This window comes from Muntiacus reevesi, chromosome 9 (assembly GCF_963930625.1).
Source record: "Muntiacus reevesi chromosome 9, mMunRee1.1, whole genome shotgun sequence".
In the NCBI taxonomy this organism is placed as follows: domain Eukaryota; kingdom Metazoa; phylum Chordata; class Mammalia; order Artiodactyla; family Cervidae; genus Muntiacus; species Muntiacus reevesi.
In genome coordinates, this window is record NC_089257.1 from 86,793,661 (window position 1) to 86,813,468 (window position 19,808).

The 19,808-nt window shown below is 37.2% G+C and overlaps 1 pseudogene; it reads left to right on the forward strand.

The window, feature by feature from the left end:
• Nucleotides 1-8,681: 8,681 nt before the first annotated feature.
• On the forward strand, nt 8,682-19,181 carry LOC136175978 (inactive caspase-12-like; annotated as a pseudogene).
• The last annotated feature ends 627 nt before the right edge of the window (nt 19,182-19,808 follow it).

The following is a 19,808-nucleotide window of genomic DNA, read 5'->3' on the forward strand; positions in this document are numbered from 1 at the left end:
GGTTCTATCCCTGGTCTGGAATGACCCTATATGCTGCAAAGCAGCTAAGCCTGTGTGTCACAACTATTGAGCCTGTGATCTAGAACCCCAGAGCTGCAACTATGGAGACCACATGCTGAAACTACTGAAGCCAGTGCTCCACAACAAGAGAAGCCACTGCAATGAGAAGCCCATGTGCTGTAGTGAAGAGTAGCCCCCTTTTCTTCACAACTAAAGGCAAGCCTGTGCAGTAACAAAGACTCAGCACAGCCAAAAATAAGCAAATAAAATTAATTAAAAAAAGAAAGAGAGACAGTGCACCATCTCTAGTCTTGAGGAGAAGGCAGGAGCTGAAATTTCATGAGCACCAATCAGCAAACACAGATAACCGAATACATTCACCCATCTCTCTACTAACATCTCTTGGTGCTTTTTCACTAGCTCACTCCAGTGCTTAAAAATTCTCCCTCAATTTGTATCAGTGGAGTTGATTTCAATCTTTCTCCCCTATTGCAATGAATTATTTTTTGCCTATTTTACTGGTCTGGTGAAATTTTTCTTTCACTGTTGCTCAAGCAATATTCTGAATATAGGATACATTTAAGTTACAATCTATTGTTCCCTAAAGTTGCTTAATACTTTCATGCTTAGTCACATAGATTATTGACTATGTGAACAGTTAAATGTTGAATAAAGGCAGAGTCTGGACTGGAAGACTGGCATGCAAACCTGTTGGAGTTTAAGTTCATGGAGATTAATAAAGGTAGAATTGTCAGATAGAAATAATATGACAACTCAGGAGGGGGCTTGGGTACGCTGAGACTAGGTAAAGCAAGATGGAGGAACAGTGGGCACTGCGCTGCAGAAAAGAAAGCAAGAGAGTGAGGAATTTTAGCAGTACAAACACCAATCAATAGACTGAGAGTGGGTATGGGGGTGAAAGAGGTAGGCAAAGAGAAAGAGGTCCAAGCATATGCTTTAAATAAAGAGCAAAACTTAGCTAGAGTCTGTATATGGCATAGGACTCTAGCCATAAAAACTATCCCTCCTTCCCAGAGAAGTTACTGAGTCAGTCCCAGGCAACCAGAAATTATTACAGCTTGCATTTTAAGAATGAGTACCTCAAAAGAGATATAATCCCATTAGTGAAACCTATTACCTTTCATTTATGCTTATACTTATGTTGAGATTTTTTTGTCTGAAATTATCTTCTCTGTCCTTTCTAACCTGTCTTTTACCCATTGTTTAAGATTCAAATCATAGACCCTTTCTTTATAGTGCATCTCTGAGTTATTTGTTCCTACTCTCTGTGCTTTGTGCAACTGTTTATTCCATATGCTTACCTTAAATATTAAAGAGTTGCCGGTGAGATGCCTCCTCTACCAGACGGTCTGTACCTTAAGGTCAAGGACCATATTTTTATCTTCCTTTGTATCTGCAACTGCTGCACAGTTCTTGACACCTAGTTTCTGCTGGTAAATATTAAACCAAACATGGCAAAATGGACAAGAACTAGAAAAAAAAAAAAAACTTCAGCTTAATTTTAATATTATATTTTTATCAACAAGTGAGAATGATTTCTACCTCTACCCCCGCCAATTTGGTTGTATTAGAATAGTTTTGACTAATGAAGGACAGTCAATTGACTCTTTTTGGGAAAAGAGTGGGAAATCACCACCTTCAGGAGCTGAGCAATTTGGTTTCATGTGTCCTCTAGATCCTGGCCTCTCTCTTACTTCCACCCTCTTTCCCACCCAAAATGTGGTTATATAAGCTTTTGCCATAACTATATACCTGAATCGTTTAGTCTTAATTTTAATTTGTTAAGCAATCAATGGCTTTTTCTTTGTTTTAATTTTTATTTTATATTGGAGCCTAGTTGATCACTGACTTCATGGACATGAACTCCAGGAGTTTGTGAAGAACTGAGAACTCTGGCTTTCTGTAGCCTATGGCATCACAAAGAGTCGGACACAACTTAGCGACTGAACAAAAACAACAACAAATATTTGATGAACAATATTGTGTTAGTGAGAGGGTGATAGGCAGGAAGTCCAGAGGTTCCCAAGTGGCAGGAAGAAATAAACTGCAAGTGGCAGACATTACTTTCCCTTCTCTACACAAAATTAAAAGAGGCTTTTTTTAAATTCTGTTCTGATGACACCTGGTTTTGCCCAAGCTAACCAATGTGTTTTTCTTATGAAACCATGTATTTGCTTTGGAATTTATCTTTCTTCAAAATGTTTCCACCTAAGACTAAGACTTTTTTCTTTTCTCAAACCTTGGGCTGAAAATGACTCAACAAACTAGTATTCCTGTCAATTGTTTTATGGCCAGGGTGGAGGGAAACGGGGGATGGATGACACACCTCATGCCATTCTATCTCAAAATGCATATTGTGGGAGAGGGGCCTGGTGAAACTCCCTCAGCCTTGAGGTATATCTTTTATCTAATTAGCAGCTTTCTAACAGACATTTTATGCCTTGCTAAAAACTAGCAAGGGGACACTCTTTCTGTCCCCTTCTGAAGTATATGTCAGATACTTTACCTATCTCTATTATTCCTTAATAAAACTTTGCTACACAAAAAACTCCAAGTAGTCAAATCTCATCTCTGACCCTGGATCAAAATCCTCTCCTCCAGAGGTCATGAATCCCAGAGTAATACACGACTCATAGCAGCAACATTTCATTCGTTGTAGGTATACAGCAAAGTGGGCTTCTCCAATGGTTCAAACAGGGTAAAGAATTCACCTACAATGCAGGAGATACAGGAGGCTCCAGTGTGATCCCTGAGTTAGGAAGATCCCCTGGAGGAGGAAATGGCAGTCCACTCCAGTATTCTTGTCTGGGAAATCTCATGGACAGAGGAGCCTGGGAATCTACAGTCTGAAGGATCACAAAGAGTAAGACATGACTGAACATTGATGGATGGATGGATGTAGCAAAGTAATTCACATTTAAATACATGTATCTATTCTTTTTCATTTTTTTTCCCATTTAGTTCATTACAGAATGTTAGGCAGAGTTCCTTGTGCTATGAGGTAGGCCCTTATTGGTTATCTATTTTAAATGCAGCAGTGTATACTTGTCAACTGAAAGTCCCAACCTATCCCTTCTCCCAACCTTTTCCTTCCCGGTACCCATAAGCTCATTCTCTAAGTCTGTGAGTCTGTTTCTGTTTGTAAATAAGTTCATGCTCATTGCAGCACTGTTTATAGTAATCAAGGCATGAAAACAATCTGAATATATCCGTGAACAAATGAATGGATAAAGATGTGTTACATATATTGGAGAAAGAAATGGCAACCCACTCTAGTTCTTGTCTGGGAAGGATACAGTTGAATATTCCTCAGCAATCACAGAGAATAAAAGAATGCCCTTTTCAGCAGCCGGGATGGACCCAGAGATTAAAATACTAAGTGAAGTCAGATAGAGAGAGACAAGAATCATATAGTATCACTTACATATGGAATCACATTTTTCTGTTTTTCATGATAGCTTGATCCTTCAACTAAATACCTATCTGCCTAAAATGAAGATGATGGTACCAGTACAAAGAAAAACGTTCGGCAGTGATCCAGGCCCAAAGAAAATTATGTTCTTTTTTAACTTAATTTTTATCAGAGTATGGTTGTTTTACAATGTTTTACTTATTCATTTATTTCTTTTGCAATGTTGTTTTAGTTTCTATTGTACAGCAAAAAGAATCAGCAATGCATATACATATACCCCATCCCTTCTGGACTTCTTTCCCATTCAGATCTCCACAGTGCTTTAGTAGAGTTCTTGTGCTATACAATATCTTCTCATTATTTATCTAAATATAGTGGCAGACTGGTTCCAAATTGGGACAGGAGTATGTCAAGTCTGTGTATGATCACTCTGCTTATTTAGCCTGTATGCAGAGTACATCACATGAAATGCCAGGCTGGATGAACCACAAACTTGAATTAAGAATCCCTGGAGAAATGTCAATGACCTCAGAAACGAAGATGACACCACCATTATGGCAGAAAGTGAAGAACTAACGAACCTCTTGATAAAAGTGAAAGAGGAGAGTGAAAAAGTTGGCTTGAAACTCAACATTCAGACAACTAAGATCATGGCATCCGGTCCTATCACTTCATGGCAAGTAGATGGGGAAACATTGGAAATAGCGAGAGACTTTATTTTGGGGGGCTCCAAAATGACTGCAGATGGTGACTTCAACCATGATATTAAAAGACGCTTACTCCTTGGAAGGAAAACTATGATACCTAGGCAGCATATTAAAAAAAACAGAGGCATTACTTGGCCAAAAAAAATCCTTCCAGTCAAAACTTTGATTTTTTCCAGAAGTCATGCATGGATGGGAGAATTGGACTACAAAGATAGCTGAGAGCCAAATAAATATTGCTTTTGAACTGTGGTGTTGGAGAATATTCTCGAGAGTCCCTTAAAGTGCAAGAAGATCAAACCAGTCAATCCTAAAGGAAATCAGTCTTGAATATTCATTTGAAGGACTCATGCTGAAACTGAAACTCTGATACTTTGGCCATATGATGTGAAGAAATGACTTATTGGAAAAGACTCTGATGCTGGGAAAGTTTGAAGGCAGGAGGAGAAGGGAATGCCAGAAGTTGAGATGGCTGGATGGCATCACTGACCCGATGGACAAGAGGTTGAACAAGCCCTGGGCGTTGGTGATGGACAGGGAAGCCCAGCGTGCTGCAGTCAATGTGGTCGCAAAGAATCAGACATGACTGATTGACTAAAGTGACCTATGCCCCTAATGTGGAAACTATATACCAATTCTTGGAAAATTCACAGTTTATGATACTCAGAACTTTCAACAATTCGAATGTTTTAAGTTCCTTGTTAGTGGAGATATTTATATTTTAAGTGGAGTTCTTATATCTGAATAATGACTTTATTGGACTAGATGAACATTAGGTTTCTTTCCCAGTGTTTACATGAGACTATTTTGTTGGGTCTGAGAAAGAAATCAATGTTGTAACCACTAATAAAAATGGAATTTTATGGTGGTGTTAGTAAAAAGCAGCAACTAAAAGAAAGAGTACTCAATTTCTTTTAGTCATTTTAAAATAAATGATTTTCTTACTATATTAAGCTTTGTGGTGGTTGGCAGTAAGAATTTCTGAGGAATGAATGCCCATGCAACCAAAATATCTTCATGGTAATGGATGTTACTGTTTAATGAATTATTTTTTCTTTTAGCACCACAAGAAAAACAAGCTTCTCAGTCTTGGAAATGAAAAGTTTGTCCTCATGTTCATTTACATAAACTGAAGACAGCAAAGGCAAATGTGGTGATATGTTTTGAAAGACTTTCCACTCCAATGAGATACTGGGGACTCACTCAATTTAAGTTCTTGTTACAAATCCCCTAAGATCAGAACAAAGGCCTAAAATGTCACTTAGTCATGTTATCTAACTAAATGGTTCATACATTCCATTTGCCCCTGTTCCATCACATTCTGAACTCCTATTCACCAAACAACCGAAGCCCAGATTCTAGAGTGTATACTCAGACCTAGTACATGTTTTCAGTCTCATGTATTATCTTTTTCCTCCATAGGACACATTTTCATGTTCAAGCTAGCAGCCATCCACTGTATAATTTTAAATGTCCATTTTGTATGGACTGTGGAAGCAAAACTAAGAGGCCTGAGATAACTCATTTTGTTATATATTATATATGTTATTAATGAAAAATAAAAAATAATTCATTAATTCATCTATTTTACAGACATATTCAGTGATGGAGAAGGAGGGCCAGGCACTCCTCACACTTATCTGCAACAAAGAATTTGTTTAGATGAGATCAAGTGCCTTCAGGGTGGTACAGCCATAGATATGATAAAAACTCTCTAGAAAGCAGGAATAGAAGGAACATACCTCAACTTAATAAAATATATATATGACAAACCCACAGCGAACATTATCCGCAATGATGAAAAATTGAAAGCATTTCCCTTAAAATCAGGAACAAGACAAGGGTGCCCACTCTCACCACTACTATTCAACATAGTTTTGGAAGTGTTGGCCACAGCAATCAGAACAGAAAAAGAAATAAACGGAATCCAGATAGGAAAAGAAGTGAAACTATCACTGTTTGCAGATGACATGATCCTCTGTATAGAAAACCATAAAGACACTACCAGAAAATTACTAGAGCTAATTAATGAATATAGTAAATTTTCAGGATATAAATTTAACACACAGAAATCCCTTGCATCCCTATACACTGACAAAGAGAAAACAGAAAGAGAAATTAAGGAAACAATACTATTCACCATTGCAGCAAAAAGAATAAAATACTTAGGAGTATATCTACCTAAAGAAACAGAAGACCCATATATAGAAAACTATAAAAGACTGATGAAAGAAATCAAAGAGGACAAAAATAGATGGAGAAATATACCACGTTCAAGGATTGGAAGAATCAATATTGTCAAGATGAGTATATTACCCAAAGCAATCTATAGATTCAATGCAATCCCTATCAAACTACCAATGGTATTCTTCATTGAACTAGAACAAATAATTTCACAATTTGTATGGAAATGCAAAAAACCTAGAATAGCCAAAGCAATCTTGAGAAAGAAGAATGGAACTGGAGGAATCAACCTACCTGACTTCAGGCTCTACTACAAAGCCACAGTCATCAAGACAGTATGATACTGACACAAAGACAGAACCATAGATCAATGGAACAGAATAGAAAGCCCAGAGATAAATCCACATAACTATGGACACCTTATCTTCGACAAAGGAGGCAAAAATATACAACAGAAAAAAGACAACCTATTTAACAAATGGTGCTGGGAAAACTGGTCAACCACTTGTAAAAGAATGAAACTAGAACACTCTCTAACACCATACATAAAAATAAACTGAATGGATTAAAGATCTAAATGTAAGACCAAAAACTATAAAACTCCTAGAAGAGAACATAGGCAAAACACTCTCTGACATAAATCACAGCAATTCCTCTATGACACCCCTCACAGAATATTGGAAATAAAAGCAAAAATTAACAAATGGGACCTAATGAAACTTAAAAGCTTTTGCACAACAAAGGAAACTATAAGCAAGGTGAAAAGACAGCCTTCAGAATGGGAGAAAATAATAGCAAATGAAGAAACGGACAAAGGATTAACCTCAAAAATATACAAGCAACTCCTGAAGCTCAATTCCAGAGAAATAAATGACCCAATCAAAAAATGGGCCAAAGAACTAAACAGACATTTCTCCAAAGAAGACATACAGATGGCTAACAAACACATGAAAAGATGCTCAACATCACTCATTATCAGAGAAATGCAAATCAAAACCTCAGTGAGGTACCAATACACGCCAGTCAGGATGGCTGCTATACAATGGCTGCTAAAAAATAAATGCTGGAGAGGGTGTGAAAAAAAGAGAACCCTCTTACACTGTTGGTGGAAATGCAAACTAGTACACCCACTATGGAGAACAGTGTGGAGAGTTCTTAAAAAACTGAAAATAGAACTGCCATATGACCCAGCAATCCCACTCCTGGGCATACACGCTGAGAAAATCAGATCTGAAAGAGACAGGTGCACCCCAATGTTCATCGCAGCATTGTTTATAATAGCCAGGACATGGAAGCAACCTAGATGCCCATCAGCAGACGAATGGATAAGAAAGCTGTGGTACATATACACAATGGAATATTACTCAGCCATTAAAAAGAATACATTTGAATCAGTCCTAAAGAGATGGATGAAACTGGAGCCCATTATACAGAGTGAAGTAAGCCAGAAAGATAAACACCAATACAGTATACTAACGCATATATATGGAATTTAGAAAGATGGTAACGATAACCCTATATGCAAGACAGAAAAAGAGACACAGATGTACAGAAGAGAATTTTGGACTCTGTAGGAGAAGGCGAGGGTGGGATGATCTAAGAGAACAGCATCAAAATATGTATATTATCAAGTGTGAACCAGATCACCAGTCCAGGTTGGATACATCAGACAAGTGCTCGGGGCTGGTGCACTGGGATGATCCAGAGGGATGGGATGGAGAGGGAGGTGGGAGGGGGGTTCAGGATGGGGAATACATGTAAATTCATGACTGATTCATGTCAACGTATGGCAAAAACCACTGCAATATTGTAAAGTGATTAGTCTCCAACTGATAAAAATAAGTGGAAAATAATAAATAAGTAAACTCCACAGTGGCCATCTGAAGCTCTCTCACTGACCTTGTGCCTTCAAGTCAGTCCTCTAAGAGTCAAAGTTCTAGGCAGAAGCATCAGATTGGCTACTTTTAGGTCAGATGTCCGTGCTCTGACTGCCGGAGGAATAGAGAAAAATATCTGCACCTCCATCCGTTTTTGTGAAAAAGAAATCAGGCTGTGTCCCACCTGCCTTTGGATTCCTTCCAAATAAGAATGTTAGGAAAATGGTCAGTGAAACAACTAATACCCACTACAGAAACTGTGGATGGGTGTTTTACAGAGGAGCAGGGTCAATTCACTCAGTTATACAGGATATTGGGATGAGAGACTGAAGAAGCAGTGATCCAGTCTCGGTGGGAGAAATTTTACTCTGAGAGACACTCACCAGTAGAAAAAATTAAGTATTAAATTAGAATGGAAATTTTCAGACATGCAAGATCTCAAAATATCTCATGTTTTACATCCTTTTAAGAAGCTTCTTGGACATGTACTACACCAAACAAGGAAATAAGCCAAGAAAGATAAAGGAATATGAACCAGGAAGTAATGCATCCAAGGTAAAAGAGCTGTGTGAAGAATTCTTAGGATGAGGGTGAAGGAAGACCCCACTTCACAGCTGAGCAACAGACCCAGACAACCACCAGCTCCTGGTGGAGCAGGGCAGAGGACTGTGGGGAGTGGGACATGTATAGGAATGTGGATATGTGCATGGAGATATTTGGGGATACATTAGCAATAGATGCATAAAAAAGCAAAGTAAATGAAAAATAAGTTAATCACTAACTCCAAATAAGATATAAAATTCTACAAGGAATGTAATATAATGTCTACTATAATTCAATTGTAAATATCACAATTATAATAATGCAAACACTGAATTTTGATCTAATAAGAACTTGTGATAAAATCAGATTCTGGGATTTCCTTCAAAATAGTGTGAGATGATGGGGAGGGTATGTGGAGTATGGATAGGCATGACCAGTTATAGTTTAATGGTTGTTGAGCTTGGGTAATGGATATATGAGGGTTCATTATACAATATCCCTTCTGTGGGTAGTTGAAAATTCTGTGTAATAAAATGCTTTGAAAATGAAAAAAAAAAAAAAAAGAATTTGTTTATCTTTCTAAATGATATGGGGCTTCCCCAGTGGCTCAGTGGGTAAATAATCCACTTGCAATGTAGGAGGCTCCAGTTTGATCCCTGCGTAGAGAAGATCCCCTGGAGGAGGGCATGGCAACCCACTCCAGTATTTTTGCCTGGAGAATCCCATGGACAGAGGAGTCTGGCAAGCTACAGTTCACAAGGTTGCAAAGAGTCAGACAAGACTGAAGGGACTTAGCATGCACACATGCTAATCAATATGGTTCTGAAGTTGACCTTTTGGAAATGCAAGATTTACTTCAAAACCTTGGGTACTCTCTAGTTGTTAAAGAGAATCTCACAGCTCTAGAAATGGACCAGGAGAGTGGAATAAGCTTCCTTCCCTCCTAAGCAGTTTTGAACATCTTCCTTAACAGGTGTAAGTACAAAATACATGTTATATAATTCATATTTGCTCCAGAATTGATCCCCTGAATTTTAGCCTCCTTCTGTGCAGTCTCAGAGGAAATACGTAGAGCTACATTATATAGCATTTCACTGAATATGTTGGATCTTCTGAAGTTCTCAGTCTGCAAGTCATCTATTACTTGGTGCTCTGGACCCTGAAATTTATTGATGCCTACAGAATGAGTTTTTTGAAACTTTCATATTTTCAATACCTTGTGTATAAAATTAAAATCAAGTGTGCAGAGCAACAACAACAACAAAAACCTGCACACACACATAGACATAAAGAAAAAATTGTGATTCTAGTCCTCCCAAAAGTATCCCAGATGGCTTTAGACAAACCTTTTTAAAGCTAACATTCTCCTGTTATATGATGAAGGAATTTGTTGTATTTCTAATTTTTTGTCAAAATTCTCTCTCTTTCTCTGCCTCTGTCTCCTTTTTCTTGCTCTCTTTTCTATCTTTTCTTCTTTTTTAATGAAAATGTACAGGAACTCCAATTTGTAAAACAGATGAAAGCAAAGTTCTATTTGAGACACATCATCTCCCTTGCCCCTCATTTACTCCATCTCCCAACATCTTCCTAACTGTAAAGTTCTATTGGAAACCATTGAGCTAGATACTATGTAAAATCTCTACTAACTTTAGTATTTTACACATTTCCTATTTGTCAGAATATAATTTCACTTACAATTCAATTCAGTCTACATCACCTTATTCTTTAGTGCCTGTTCCTTTTTATGAACATCATCTAGTATTTTAGTGTAAACTATAAAAGAAGAGTTCCTCAATAGTAATTCTGGAGTCTATTTCAGGAAACAGTACAGCACTAAGGGAATTTGCTGCTCAGCAAGAACACCAATCCTCAGATAGCATATTCCTGGTATTTATGTCACATGGAGTCCTGAATGAAATTTGTGGGACAAAGCACACGGAAAAAGAGCCAGATATTCTTCATGATTGGAGAAGGAAATGGCAACCCTCTCCAGTACTCTTGCCTGGAAAATCCCGTGGACGGAGGAACCTGTTAGTCTGTAGTCCATGGGGTCGCTGAAAGTTGGACACGACTGACGATTTCCCTTTCAATTTTCACTTTTGTGCATTGGAGAAGGAAATGGCAACTCACTCTAGTGTTCTTGCCTGGAGAATCACAGGGACGGGGGAGCCTGGTGGGCTGCCGTCTATGGGGTCGCACAGAGTTGGACACAACTGAAGTGACTTGGCAGCAGAAGCATTCTTCATGATAACACCATCTTCCAAATTTTCAACAGCAATCACTACCAGAGTCTAAAAGACAAACCCAAGGTCCTCATCACGCAGGTCTGCCGAGGCAATGAGTCTGAGTTCAGGAAACTTGGGGAGTGGTTGTGTAGGTTTTTCTATTAGTCTGGTGTCTAGCCTTCATTTCCCCAAGGATGGGAAGAGAAAAACATTTCAGTACAACTCTTGGATCCAGTCCAGGAAGAAACTCTATTAAGCCCATACCATTTTTTCTTTCTTTCTTTCTTTCTTTTTTTTTTTTTTTTTTTTAAAGAAGTGATAAGTAACCTAGAATAATGAGGAATATTCCAATAATTTCAGACTTGGTTATCAACATGGTCAATCTAAACTTGTGACCTATGTATTGTTCCTAGTTAGTGAGGCAGACTTTCCAGTCTCCAGTGGCTCAGTGGTAAAGAATCCACCTACCAATACAGGAGACACAGGAGACAGTGGGTTTGGGAAGATCCCTCCGTTGGGAAGATCACCTAGAGGAGGAAAGGAGGATATAGCAACCCACTCCAGTATTCTTACCTGGAGAATCCCGTGACAGAGAAGCCTGTTGGTCTACAGTCCATGAAGTTGCAAAGAGTTGGACACGGCTGAGCAACTAAACAACAACAACAAGATATTTGCATTTTTAGTAAATGCCATGTTAAAATATATTTTAGCAAAAGTATAACCACAAAAGCAATTTTCTGTGTGTTTGTGTGTGTTAATATTAATATGACATATTTTAAAAGATATGGATGTCTCTTTCAGAAGGTGCTGGGTGTTTGGGTGACTGACACAGGAAAAGACTCTGCATATAAGTGTGACCAGTTCTTGCAATATTCCATCTGGGATGCTGCTATTTAAAAAAAGCTGCGTGTCAAAGGACTTCATTGCTTTCAAATCTTTGCCTCCATGTAAATATATAGGCAACCTATTAGTTTCTGAATCTTGGGCTTGGTTATGAAAATATCTTATCACTTAGAACATTTATTTCCTAATTAATGAGTTACTTAGGTGGAGAAGATTTTTATATATTGGGATTTTCATAATAAGAAACCTGTAAATATTGATACTGGGGGGAATTTAGAAAATATACAGGACTAGGGTGAGGATGCAGATTTAAAATAGTCTCAAATAGACTGTGTGAAAAATAAGAAGTTATTTTTAGATATAGCAATGACACAGAATTGTATCATCTCAGATTTGGTCCACCTGATGATCTACTAACAACTAAATGGGCCAACCAGTAAAACTGCAAGGCTTACACAACACATGCTAATAACCTTTTGGTCTGTTATTTGAATTTAGTCTTAGGTTAATATTTACGTGCCTGACTTCATGAGCATGTAACCAGGGACTGAAAACCCTTCTTTGGCAGGAAAGTCATTAAAAAGCTAATTTATATAAGTTCTAAATGATAAAGTGTAGTAATTTCAAACTTTAGTGTGCATGAAAATCATTGAAAATCTCATTAGAATGTAGATTCCTGATTTGGTATGTCTGGATCAGAGTCTGAGGAGCTTTATTTATTTATTTTAAGCTTCATGGTGATGCCAGAGCTGTTGGTTCATGTGATATGTGAACAGGAAGGAATTAGAGGAACTTCTGAGTCTACTTGGGGAAATAGGAAGAAGGCTATGCAGGAAACATCCACTCCACCACTGGAATAGTTCTACTTCTTTTTGTTTTACATATTTGAATTTTAATAATATTTTATATGAAAGAAGACCTCTGTGCTTTTAGCTAAAAAGCAAGTTTAAAAAGTATGTACAGTCTGATACATACTCTGAGAGTATTTCATTGAAGAAATAAGGTGTAATATGTGAAGAAATAAAGAGTAATATGTGAAATTTATGTATCAACATGTTTTATATGTAACTATGTCCTGATATTGTATTAGGTGCAGACATGGTTACCAAAATTAGAGAGTATATGGTTAGGCCAGAAAGACAGATTTAATTGAGGGAAAATATCCATTATATTTAACAGAAATAAATAATAATTGTCAACTGAGATGAGCACTTTAAAGGAGAACATTGTGCTTACATTTGGAAGTTGAAGGAGTGAACAATTATAAGAGCATGGAAAACAAAATCGAATGGATTCACTTATGTCATAGGATTTTAAAATGGAGGGGAGAGACTGTTAAGAACGTAAACCTTTTATGCATCCTCACCAGTTGAAACATGAACTTTTGAGCTGGACCAAACTGCAAATATTCCAAATATTTGAGTAACTCTATGAGAATAACTGTTATTGCTCCAGCAAAGGACATTTGCTGAATAATAGAATTGGCAAACAATCATGTTCAGCCAAAACTAGCTTTCTGCCTGCAACACCAATCAAAATTATTTGTAAGCAAATTATGTAGACACTCCGTTTTTTGTCTTTAAAAACGTCTGATTTTTATCCTTAGTGGGAAGCTAATTGATTATTGTTCAATTGCCAAGTCATGTCTAACTCTGGGACCCCTTCAAAACATACCAGGCTTCCTTATCTTTCACTTCCTCCCAGAGCTTGTTCAAATTCATGTCCATTGAGGCAGTGATGCCATCCAACCACCTCATCCTCTGTCATCCCTTTCTGCTCCTGCCCTCAATCTTTCCCAGCATTGGGATCTTTTCCAGTTAGTTGGTTCTTCACATCACGTGGCCAAAGTATTGAAGGCTCAGCTTCAGTATAATTCCTTCCAATGAATATTCAGGGTTGATTTGCTTTATTCATCTGGATTCATCCTGGATTCATTCCTGAATTCATCTCCTTGTAGTCCAAGGGACTCTCAAGAGTCTTTCAGCAGCACAGTTTGAAAGTATCAATTCTTTGGCACTCAGTCTTCTTTATGGTCCAACTCTCACATCCATACTTGATTACTGGGGGAAAAAAAAATGTAGCCTTGACTATATGGATCTTTGCAGTTTCTACTTTTTTTTTTTTTTTTTAAATCATGATTATAGAGTGGAGGTGACAAATAGATTCAAGGGATTAGATCTGGTAAGCAGAGTTCCTGAAGAACTAACGACAGAGACAGAGGTTTGTAACATTGTACAGGAATACCAAACCATCCCAAAAGCCCCGGAGTGGGGGGGGGGGGGGGGCAGGGAATGCAAAAAGGCAAAGACTGAGAAGGCTTTACAAATAGCTGAGGAAAGAAGAGAAATGAAAAGCAAGGGGCAAAGGGAAAGAAGCAACCAACTGAAAGCAGAGTTCCAGAGAACAGCAAGGACAGATAAGAAACCCTTCTTTAATGAGCAACTCAAAGAAGTAGATGGAAAAAATAGAATGTGAAAGACTAGAGATCTCCTCAAGAAAATTGAAGATGTAACCAGAACATTTCATTCAAGGATGAGCATGATAAAGGACAGAAACCATAAAGACCTAACAGAAACAGAAGAGATTAAGAAGAGGTGGCAAGAATATGCTAAAGAACTATACCAAATGATAATAATAATCATCATCATAACTGTAATAGCGATAAGTCTTAATGACTGAGATAACCATTATGGTTAGGACACTTACCTAGAGCCAGACATCCTGGAGTATGAAGTCACTTCGACCTTAGGAAGCATTATTGCAAAGAAAGCTAGGTAGATGATGTAATCCCGATTAAAATCCTAAAAGATGCTGCTGCTGAAATGCTGCACTCAATATGTCAGCAAATTTGGAAAATTCAGCAGTGGCCACAGGGCTAGAAAATGTCAGTTTTCATTCCAATTTCAAAGAAGGGCAATGCCAAAGAATGGTCAAACTAGCATACAATTGTGCATATTTCACATGCTGGTAAGGATATGCTAAAAATTCTTCTATTTAGGCTTCAGCAGTATGTGAACCAAGAACTTCTAGAGCTACAAGCTGAGTTTAGAAAGGGCAGAGGGACAGTATTTGGATTTCTACCCAAATCTTTGTACCCTGAATAGCACAACTTTGATCCCAAATAAATGCTTCTGCTTTATTTTTCCTCTTAACATTTTTAGATTGCCAAGGGTAAGAGAGGAATATTCCAGACAGGGGGAAAAAAATTAAAAAACACCATTGTACAAGAAGGACTTAAGAAAGAAATGAGTTTATTTTTTTTTTTAATTTTTTTTTTAATTAGTTGGAGGCTAATTACTTCACAACATTTCAGTGGGTTTTGTCATACATTGACATGAGTCAGCCATAGAGTTACACGTATTCCCCATCCCAATACCCCCTCCCACCTCCCTCTCCACCCGATTCCTCTTTGTCTTCCCAGTGCCCCAGGCCCGAGCACTTGTCTCATGCATCCAACCTGGGCTGGTGATCTGTTTTACCACAGATAATATACATGCTGCTCTTTCGAAACATCCCACCCTAACCTTCTCCCACAGAGTTCAAAAGTCTGTTCTGTACTTCTGTCTCTTTTTCTGTTTTGTATATAGGATTATCGTTACCATCTTTCTAAATTCCATATATATGTGTTAGTATGCTGTAATGTTCTTTATCTTTCTGTCTTACTTCACTCTGTATAATGAGCTCCAGTTTCATCCATCTCATTAGAACTGATTTCAAATGAATTCTTTTTAATGGCTGAGTAATATTCCATGGTGTATATGTACCACAGCTTCCTTATCCATTCATCTGCTGATGGGCATCTAGGTTGTTTCCATGTCCTGGCAATTATAAACAGTGCTGTGATGAACATTGGGGTGCACGTGTCTCTTTCAGATCTGGTTTCCTCAGTGTGTGTGCTCAGAAGTGGGATTGCTGGGTCATATGGTAGTTCTATTTCCAGTTTTTTCAGAAATCTCCACACTGGTCTCCATAATGGGTGTATTAGTTTGCATTCCCACCAACAGTGTAAGAGGGCTCCCTTTTCTCCACACCCTCTCCAGCATTTATTGCTTGTAGACTTTTGGATAGCAGCCATCCTGACTGGCGTGTAAAGGTACCTCATTGTGGTTTTAAATTGCATTTCTCTGATAATGAATGATGTTGAGCATCTTTTCATGTGTTTGTTAGCCATCTGTATGTCTTCTTTGGAGAAATGTCTGTTTAGTTCTTTGGCCCATTTTTTGATTGGGTCATTTATTTCTCTGGAGAGTGTTTTGCCTATGTTCTCCTCTAGGAGTTTTAGAGTTTCTGATCTTACATTTAGATCTTTAATCCATTTTGAGTTTATTTTTGTGTATGGTGTTAGAAAGTGTTCTAGTTTCATTCTTTTACAAGTGGTTGACCAGTTTTCCCAGCACCACTTGTTAAAGAGGTTGTATTTTTTCCATTGTATATCCTTGTCTCCTTTGTCAAAGATAAGGTGTCCATAGGTTCATGGATTTATCTCTGGGCTTTCTATTCTGTTCCACTGATATATATTTCTGTCTTTGTGCCAGTACCATACTGTCTTGATGACTGTGGCTTTTTAATAGAGTTTCTTTTTTTCTTTTTCTTTTTAAAAGTTTTGCTAAAATATAGTTGATTTACAATGTTATGTTAGTTTCAAATGAAGAGCAAAGTGATTCTTTCTTTATATTTTGTTTCATTGTAGGTTATTTCAAGAATTTGGTCATAGTTTCCTCTTCTATATAGCAGATCTTTGTTGGTTATCTACTCATATATAGTAGTATTTATTTTAATCCCTAAGTTTAGGGTATTCCTTCTTCCCCATTTAACCATAGGTTTGTTTTCTATGTCTATAAGTCTATTTCTATTTTGTAAATAAGTTCACTTATATTCTTTTTTTAGGGTCCACATATCAAAATCATATTTGTCTTTGACTTACTTCACTTAGTATGATTATCTCTAGGTCCATTTATGTTGCTCCAAATGGCATTATCTCATTGTTTTTAATGGCTGAATAGTATTTCATTCTGTATACACACACACAGTGGATGTTCTTTATCCATTTATCTGTCAATATATACTTGCATAGCTTCCATGCCTTGGCTATTGTAAATAGTTCTGCCATGAACATTGGGGCAGATGTATCTTGTTAGATTATGTTTTCTTTGATCTATGCCTAGAAGCAATATTGCAGGATCATATGGAAACTCTTTTTAGATTTTAAAGGACTTCCATACTGTTTTCCATGGTGACTAAACCAATTTATATCCCCACCAATAGTGTAGGAGAGTTGTCATTTCTTCCACACCATCTCCAGCATTTATTATTTGTAGACTTGGTGCTTACCATTCTGACTGGTTGAGGTGCTATCTAATTGCAGTTTTGATTTGCATTTCTCTAATAATTAGCTATGCTGAGCATCTTCTCATGTGCCTTCTGGGCATCTGTATGTCTCTTTTAAAATGATCACTCTGCGAATTTTGTGAAGAATGAATTACGGTACAATAAGTGTATGTGTAGGGAGATAATTAAAGTACTATTGCAGTACTACAAGCCATAGTTGATAAACATAATCTTGGGATGATGTAAGTGGTTGGATCCAGGAAATAATTAGCATATAAAATGAATATGGCCTATTAGTTTAGTATGTCTGCTGCAAATGAAGTGATGATTGAAGTGACTCAAGTTTGCAAGTGGACAATTCTGGTATATTCATTTAAGTGAGAATCCTGAAAGAAATTTTGAGATGTCTTTGGCATATTTCAAGATGAAATGAAGAGTAGAGAGTTACACAACTATATATTTCAGAGGAGAGAACTACGCTAGAATTTTGGGAAATGCTAGCCTAAATATGATACTTAATATTTTAAAAAATGGACAAGCTTATCTAGTAACAGAGAATATAATGAGAATAAAGTCTAAAGCTAAAGTTTGAAAAAAAAAAAAAAAAAACGCCTCTAGAGTTCAATATCTGAGACAGAAATATTAGTCAGCAAATTACATTCAGAAAGTATGGTCAGGGAATAAAAAAACTATGGGCATATGTTGTCAGAGTTACAAAGAAATAATTTGTTGGAGTTATCATTATTTTCTGATGTAAATGGGAAACCAGGTAAAAGGTGAGGCCTGAGGCCATTAGACTTCATTAACTGGAGGTCATGGATAACCTTAGGGAAAGTCATTTGGTAAAATTGGTGTGGGAAAGAGAAGGCAGATAGGAGTGAGCAGAGTAGGAGGAAATAATGTTAACTAGAGGCAAATTGGAGAAATTTAACTACAAAAAAAGGAGAAATAGGAAAGTAGTTGTAGATATAGTGATAATAATGACAATATTAGCTTTTTTGTGATAGAAAATTGACCACATTGCAATCATAAAGAGAGGTAGCAATTCAAAATAATTCACTCAGTAAAACAGTAAGTGCAAAAAATTATAGTGTAAAAATAGTATGGATGAAGAGGAAGCTCAGAATCAAGGACTATCAAGATCTGTTTTCTTTTTTTCTATTATATCATAAGTTCTTAAGTGGTTTATGTTCTTTTCTACTACCTGCAATCCTAGAGCCCATAATGTTGATCCTGCCTAGTAAGAAAGTTAAGGAAAATTATAATTGAGGATCAATGATGATTTCTTTGGGCCTGTTATTGAAACATCTCAACACTATCCAGATTTGACCTCCCTCCTTTCTGTAATGCACCAAAATCAAACTTTGTTCAAAAGCTATGACTCTTAAGAGTCTTGTACATTTATATGGTAGCTGAATCACCCATTATTTTAAAACCTTTGTTTTCAGATAATGTTTCTTGGAGATGTGACACGAATGTTCCTCTCTTTATTTGCCAACCTATCTATTAATTCAAAGAATATTCTTGGTGTCATCATCTGAAAGAAATTTTTTGAAAGGTAGGGATCTTCTTGTCTTTTTTCAATTTTATGCTTTATAAAACTTTGCAGAACTGTTTGCAAACCTTTTTCTCTGAACCCTGAAACTCTTAAGTCATCTTAGTGCTCCTTCCTATACTCCAAGTTTATATAAGAGAAAGTTTTTGAAGCACACTACATTGAACAAGAGTGAGCTTCTCTGTTTCTAATAACCTTGTTTATTCAAGGAGTGTTTCTGAAAGTATCATTTTATTTATGTCTGTACTATCTCCAAAAAGAAGCTAAAAATTTCTTCAATTTATACTATCTGACCACAGCCTTAATAAGAACTGTATACTCATTCACTCCTGAAAAAAAGTCTGGATTTTCCTTTTAGAAATTTTCCAAAAGATTTCTTTACTATTTAAGATTCAACATTCATTTGATACTCCAAATGTACCGATCCAGATGCCTGTGATTGAAAAAGGATCCATGACATGATATTTCTACCTTTTCTCTGGGAGTTAAAAAAAAAACATGCAAATTGTCTCAGGTAAATGTATCAAAAAAGTGGATTTGGGTGCACCCTGATCAGAGTCTATACAAAAAGTCTGGATAGAATGGAGAACAACGACAGAGTGGTGCGGCCCAGTAGTCACTGAGACTCACCTTATCTGCCTTTCCTTACTGGCCTCTGGTTGTGAAACTGTGGTTTTAGGTTACTTTGGCCATAGTATAATGACTGCACATGAAATGAAAAGTCCAATGGTAGCCCGCTAGAAAACAATGCAGTTCTCATTTCTCTCAAGGATGTACTCAGTGAGAATAAAATACATAGTTCTGATCCAGGCACCTAACCAAATAATTGGACCTGCTCTGTAGAGCAGGTGTTTGGCTTTCTCAGTAAGAAGTCAGTTTTGCTGAGTCACATCCCTTCTCTGTTTGTGATGAGGGTGGCCTGGATCATCGTATCAAATGTTACTGCTGGTTCTATGCTGAGGCAAAGAGGCCCTAGTGTAGGTCTTCCTGGTTGGGAATGGTATGTCCATAGCCCTTTTGTGAAGATACACCTCACAGTAGAGATAAGTTCTACTTATGTCTTATCTCCAAGAGCCCAATTACTCATGTTTTCTCTCTTTTTTGTTTTTTCCCAGA